At 42.4% G+C, this 7,156-nt stretch overlaps 1 pseudogene; it reads right to left on the bottom strand.

The window, feature by feature from the left end:
* Positions 1-5,666: 5,666 nt before the first annotated feature.
* Positions 5,667-6,370, bottom strand: LOC146628222 (histone H1 pseudogene; annotated as a pseudogene).
* Positions 6,371-7,156: the final 786 nt, after the last annotated feature.

The following is a 7,156-nucleotide window of genomic DNA, read 5'->3' as shown; positions in this document are numbered from 1 at the left end:
TAGTAGTATACAGTAATATACAATAGGATAGTGCAAGACATAGTATCAAGTAACTCTAACGAAGTAATATATGTAACTACAGTGGGGCAAAAAAGTATTTAGTCAGCCACCGATTGTGCAAGTTCCCCCACTTAAAATGATGACAGAGGTCAGTAATTTGCACCAGAGGTACACTTCAACTGTGAGAGACAGAATGTGAAAAAAAAAATCCACACGGACTTTCAACTCCCCGCCACAGATTTTCTATGGGGTTGAGGTCTGGAGACTGGCTAGGCCACTCCAGGACTTTCAAATGCTTCTTACGGAGCCACTCCTTTGTTGCCCGGGCGGTGTGTTTGGATCATTGTCATGTTGGAAGACCCAGCCTCGTTTCATCTTCAAAGTTCTCACTGATGGAAGGAGGTTTTGGCTCAAAATCTCACGATACATGGCCCCATTCATTCTGTCCTTAACACGGATCAGTCGTCCTGTTCCCTTGGCAGAAAAACAGCCCCATAGCATGATGTTTCCACCCCCATGCTTCACAGTAGGTATGGTGTTCTTGGGATGCAACTCAGTATTCTTCGTCCTCCAAACACGACGAGTTGAGTTTGTACCAAAAAGTTCTACTTTGGTTTCATCTGACCACATGACATTCTCCCAACCCTCTGTTGTATCATCCATGTGCTCTCTGGCAAACTTCAGACGGGCCTGGACATGCACTGGCTTCAGCAGCAGAACACGTCTGGCACTGCAGGATTTGATTCCCTGCCGTTGTAGTGTGTTACTGATGGTGACTGTTAGGTTTGTAGCATAAACCTATTCGCTGGAACGTTAAGACAATATAATTACACTGCTAAGCAAGACACAAATAGGCAAAGTTCTTCATGTTACTCGTGCACGGGAGAGAACCGGACAACCGCTTGACTCCAGTTGGTCTCGTCCGTTCTCCCATACACTGTCCTTTTATTGAGGTTACATGAATATGCATAAGTTCATTAACATATGACGTCTACATACAAACAAAGAGTACCTTGCCTGTGTGTGTGTGTGTGTGTGTGTGTGTGTGTGTGTGTGTGTGTGTGTGTGTGTGTGTGTGTGGGGACTGCTGATCAAAGGGTCAAACATCCTTGGTCAGGAAGAGGGTAGCCTCCCCCTCACCCTAGATGGTTCATCCTAGATAACACGGTGAGGAAGTCCTGCAGTTCATCTAAACAAAGAGCACTTAGACTAGAACAGACGCAACTACGTTAATCCTACCATAAAATAATAAGACACGGTATGACCTCTCATGCTCCCAAAGTGCTGTCTAATACACACAAAGTTTGCAGACTATCAAGGATCAAAACCTCTACCAATCTACAACTAATTACAAAACTCTAAGCATATATAAGTAAATATTTCTAAGCATAAATGACAATCAACAATACAAATCTAACATTTCCCCCCTTTTTGACCTTTATGCCTGAAAAGTTCCCAGGTATGAATACCTCATGTCTGACAGTTTCAATGCAAACATTTTTATACTCAGCATATGTCAAATCACCCTAAATTACTGAAAAGGTACACAGTTCAACAAATGTATTAGCAGTTATCCCATTCATTGAGCTCATCTCATGGCAAACTGCATCTTACGAGCAAACAAAGAAATTGTTAATTTAATAGTGAAAATAAAAAAGTAACATTTTCAAAAACATCTCAGCTTGGTAATGCTTCCTCCAGGTGTGCACATCACATGTCTCTCTGCAGAGTGGTTTGAGTTCTGCAGGGCGTCATGAATGTCTCTTCCAGTTGTTTCCATCGTTGTCCATAGGACCAGAGTCCAAATGTATGTAGAATAAACATTCAAACATACCAGTTAGTTTTGTTGTTTGTCAACATGGTTCTCAGCTATTTCCAGAGCTGCAGACCTCTCAGCACTCTAGTTTTATGGCCTCCCATTACCTCACTTCAGGCCTTCGTCCTGTGAGGGGGATATTTATGACTCCTTCATTGTCCACGCTCTGCAGAGAAACACCTCTGTGGAAAGGGTGCAGGGTTCTCTTGTCTTACTGCTGTTATGATCCCAGCAGCCTTCAGAGTGTCATCGTATGCACAGTATAGTGGCACAGCATTAGGTGATGTTCATAGGAAACTGCTGTCATCACCACCATAGCTTCTGGTTCCTGTGCTTTCACAGAATCACGATGTCATCCTCGAACTCCTTCTGCGCTGTCGATGGAGCTTGGCACGCTCCCCTCATCCCACGAGTTTTCATGTTCCAACGCTGCTGAAGGTTTAAGGCAGAGCACGTCGTACACCTTAGTCGTCTTCCTCAGCGTCAATATTGAATCTTTCATTTTATTTAAAATCTTGCTGTGGGAAGTCTCCTCTTGATTTCCTGGAAGCTTAGTAGCACAGCTCTCTGTGTGATGTCTGCTGTGCTGAAGATGATCTCTGATCCTCCTGAAGCCTCTCTCCCATCTTGTGGACGATCCTCTCCTCTATTTTGCAGGCAGTTTCATGGTCCTTGCTGTGGCTCCAAGGTCTGATTTCATGATGGGCCCCAATCAGCTTGATCTTTGACCTCAACCACTGCCTGGTCCTGTCAGCTATGCGCTTCTCACTGGGCCTCTGAAGATTTCTCAGGAGATTACTGCTGCACCTGTATTTCCTTGCTAGGAAGACAAACTATTTGGAGAGTATGTCAACAATCATCAAACCACATTCTTTAGTTCAGTGAACTTCACTTATAGGCCATCAAAGCCTCATCTGAACATGGGTGCACCACTTGCATAGGTTTAATATTTGTAAATAAAACGGCTAATCACACAAATCACTGCAACAATAATAAAAAACATTGTTTAATGTTAATCCTTGGACCCCTCCTCTTGACGCATGGACACACCCATGAGTCAACTCATCAAACCTGGATTCCAGTCTTAAAGAAAAAGATTAGCTAGATCATATCCCAGGCAACATCAGGGCATCTCCTCCCCTGGAGCAGCACCACCCTGGACCTATAATCCTGCAATGAAAATGTTAGTGTGCTTTGCATATTAAGTTTGCTTAACACCTGGCTCTCCCAGGAGCCTGCATACACACCATCATGGCCTGGAAAACAAAATCTGGAAGTAAAATCAAACTCCATACCTGTAAACAATTGTATCATAAGGACAAGAAGCATTCAACATCAGCAAGACAAGTGTCATGTGCAGGTTTTCTCAAATCAGCAAACTACAATTATTTTCATAAGTCACCTCAGACATGGATCATCCCATGTACTCAGGCAACATTAATGTAATCGGTGACTGCTCTTAAGCAAAGTCACTCCACTTATATATTACTATGGGCTCAAAAGTGGCCAGCTAATGAGCCCATATCAAACTACCCCAGAAACACTGTATCTCTTATTTGTTTTACTCATGTCACTTGTCCGTTTCAGCTGAATCTTCCACAGCATTCTCAAAGAAACTAACATTAGCAATGCACATTGACTGTAGTCAGACAGAGGTCAGACACAGGTCAACAGGTTCCAGAGGTGCCATAAAAACACCATAAAGTCAACCCTAGCTGTGGAAAGAAGTAACACCAGTTCTCAACACAGGAAATTTCACACATGTCATTCACATTATCAAAGTAACCTTCACATTTTCCCATCAACACAATGCAACAGCATCACCACTCATAACCTGTAAACACAGTTTTCCTCACACATAAACCCAGAAATCCTGCAGTAGGAAAAAACATCAACCAGTTGTCCTGGTATAAATCGCATCATCAATTCACATGAAGAACTGGCATGCTGTAAGAAAAGAAAATGCAAATATTAACGCTTGCGCAGGCGTATGCATACTTTGTCACAGTTATCTCTGTGAGCAACTCAAGCCTATGAATAACACACCTGATAAATGCACAGACACAGAAAATGGCATTTAAAAGGTTAAATCATCATGCAACCTCGAGTGTTGCTGTCATCTTTCTGCTCCTGTAAAGGGAAGCACACACAGACTCATCTGCACCCCTGCCAGGCGGGGGTCAACTTCACACAGTCGTGTTACATCAGTAAAGTCTTGTCAGCTTTTGTCAGCTTTTACCAGTCAGTCAGTTTGTTTTCCTTTCACTCACTCATTCATGCATTCATTCTTTCTTTCTTTGCTGATAGTGGAACCTATCGTCGCATTTAGTTTCCACTCTCAGCAAAATGACGTCATTTCAAAAAGAAAAAGAAGAACTTTAGTTTGGATTACATCGCTGAATCCTTTTGGACTGGGACTGTCATTTAATAATTGTCCCAAATAAGTGGCTTTCTCCAGAGTCCATTTAAATGTGGAGAACTCACTTGGCACAATTTTCTCGACGACGTGTAGCATTTTTAATTCCCGACGTGCAGATCTGCTTAAAGAAAAGAAAATAGACAAACAAAATCAGTGCCTGTTCAAAAGATAAAAATGAAAAATAACAGAGATTATCAAACAAAACTTTCAGTGCACTGTGAAAGTATCAAAATAAAAAGGCCTTGCTAAGTCATGACACAAACTCCTCATCAACTTCACAACAGGAGAAGAATCATCAGCTAGATTCACTCCAAACCAACCATCAGCTGCACCACTCACAACATAAGCCTAATGTCTTCTTTAACTTATGAGTTTAATCACCAGGTCTGTGTTCTTCACTCATTTAGGCCACAGATCTATTTTATTCAATTTTCCTTTTCCCTTCATCATAAAACATGTGACATGCTGTCATGCACTTCACAAAACAGTCTGTTCTGACGTATTCAGAGTTGTGTATCTAAATACAGGATTCACTCGCACATCAAAGCAGGAAACTCAGTGTTTTAGAGTCTCCACTCAACACACAACAACTCCAACACATCTCATTCACTCGTGCTAGAATTCAGTCACCTTTCATTAATCTAAAACCGATCACTAATTTGCATATCAGCTATTAACCCACTAAGTTGACAGGACGACAGAAAAGCATGTTCAAAATAGTATCACAAAAGACAATTTCCCTCATACAGTAAATTACATGTGCTGCCTCAATCAAGCAGGAAGCTTCTCCCAATTTACCATTTTAACAACTAAATTTATTGTCTGATCACTGGTTGGTCAAACCAGGATCTTTTTTCTCACAAAAGTTAAACTGTTGTCCTGCAACTTGGAGAGTCAATTTTTTTCTTTAGGATAAATTCAGCATTTGATAACAAGTGTCTGCTAAATTGACACTATTGTAACACTGATGAAAGATAACAAGCTAATTTTCATTACATGTGTTTGTGTTATTAGGCAGGTCTAATGCATGTCTGTGGAGCTGCATCTCCAGCAGAGCATGTTCTTAAAGCTGCCTTTCCTACACACTTCTCTGCTATTATTTAATCATTTCTTAACTAATGTGCTATGAGTCTTCATGAGTCATTTTGTGTTTGGAATTGTTAGTAGGGTTAATGCATGTTCTGCTTGTGTGTGTGTGATTTTGTATATGTTTCTATTTTCGCAATGTTTCAGACTCCGTCTCAATTTTCCAACTTAAGCAGTCAGTTTTCTTTTCCCCAGGTTTGCTAACCCAAATTTTGATTTCCCACATTAAATAAATTCCTATGTGTTCTCACCTAGTCTTCTCACTCTGTTGTCCTCTCCCACTTCAACAGTCCAACAGCCGGCAGTTCTCCTTCAGCTTTGTCCTGTGTCCCACTGTCTCTTCTTGCCATTTTACTCCACAGGTGGCAAATGTCAAACTCCAACTGTTCAGTTCTCCTCAAACGTTTTCTTCACATGCACAGTGAAGTCACAGCCACTCTCACTATTGTCCTCTGATGCGGTTGACTTCGTGCTAGTGGCTGAAGTGCTGCTGCTGCTGCCTTCCTGGGCGACTTCTTAGCAGCTGCTGCCGGTTTCTTGGCTTTGGCCGCGGCGGGCGTCTTAGCTTTGGTCTCAGTAACCCTGTTCATCTTGAAGGATCCGGAGGCCCCGGTGCCCTTGGTCTGCACCAGAGTGCCCTTCGCCACCAGACTCTTGATGGCGGTCTTGACACGGGCCTTGTTCTTGTCCACATCGTAGCCTCCGGCAGCCAGAGCCTTCTTGAGAGCGGCCACGGCTTTCACAATCAGCTCGCCCACGCTGAGGCCGACCTTCTTGGGCTTGGAAGTCATCGTCTTCTTCTTCTTGGCCTGAACCTCGGCGCAGGGCGTGTTTATGATGGAGCCTTTCCCACCACAGCGCTGGCACGTTGAACGCATCATGAAGGGTCCATTTCTTTCATGTCGCTAGCCAGCATGCTAGCTGCATGTGGCTTGCCCGAGTCACTCAGTCCTTTTTGAGCATTTCAACATGCTGCCACCGCCATCTTGCTCGCCCCTCCGTGGAATTCATCCAATCAGACAGGAAGATGGGTTTGCTTTCTTCTGCTGCTGCTGGGACTTTTTGTGCTCAGGACTTGCTGCTGTCTCTTTATCATGGAGCTGCATTCCTTATCTTCAGGGAGGAGTGAGCTCGCTTGTGAGGTTGAGAAACACATGGCACTGTAAATAAGTCAGCCAGAAACTTGGCCTGCATGTTTCCAATGATGTTAAACTATAACTTTCTTCCGACCGCTGCATGTGGAAAATTGATTCAGGTCTGCTTTTCACCTGAAAGTGACAAACTAAGACATTTCATTATTATCATCACTGCTTAATCAACACATATCTCTCTCTCTCTCTCGCTCTGTGTTTTTGTGAACAGTCCTTTCTTAAAAGCAGAAAATGAAATTATAGTTGTTTTTTTTGGTTGATCAACACAAAACCTTTTTCCTATGATTATTTTTTCCTACAATATAAATTCTCCCTCTTATTCACTCTTTTTTTTTTTTTTTTTATTTACAATAGCTGGTGACCTGCAAAATCACCGCTGTCACTCACAATCAAAGGCAATTACTCTTGCACAGTGCACAAAAACACTGTGATGTCAGACACATTCACACTCACTTTGTCATCTGCAAAAATAAATCACATGGCTGATGATATGTGCCATGGTGATCCGTAAATATGATCACCAGTTTATTTAACTATTTTTCAACCCAACAAACAAATAATCAAAAACATGATGCTGATGTTATGAACACTCTACACACAAGTCAAGATGCAGGAAAACTGCTCATGGAAACGTTGCACACTCCAGTTATCACAGTTATCATAGCGCTGTTTCCCTCTCTTAGA

This window comes from Diplotaxodon limnothrissa, linkage group LG7 (genome assembly GCF_057381915.1).
Source record: "Diplotaxodon limnothrissa isolate DT_005_m linkage group LG7, D_limnothrissa_male_GT1.1, whole genome shotgun sequence".
Taxonomy (NCBI): domain Eukaryota; kingdom Metazoa; phylum Chordata; class Actinopteri; order Cichliformes; family Cichlidae; genus Diplotaxodon; species Diplotaxodon limnothrissa.
This window is presented reverse-complemented; position numbering and strand designations above follow the sequence as displayed.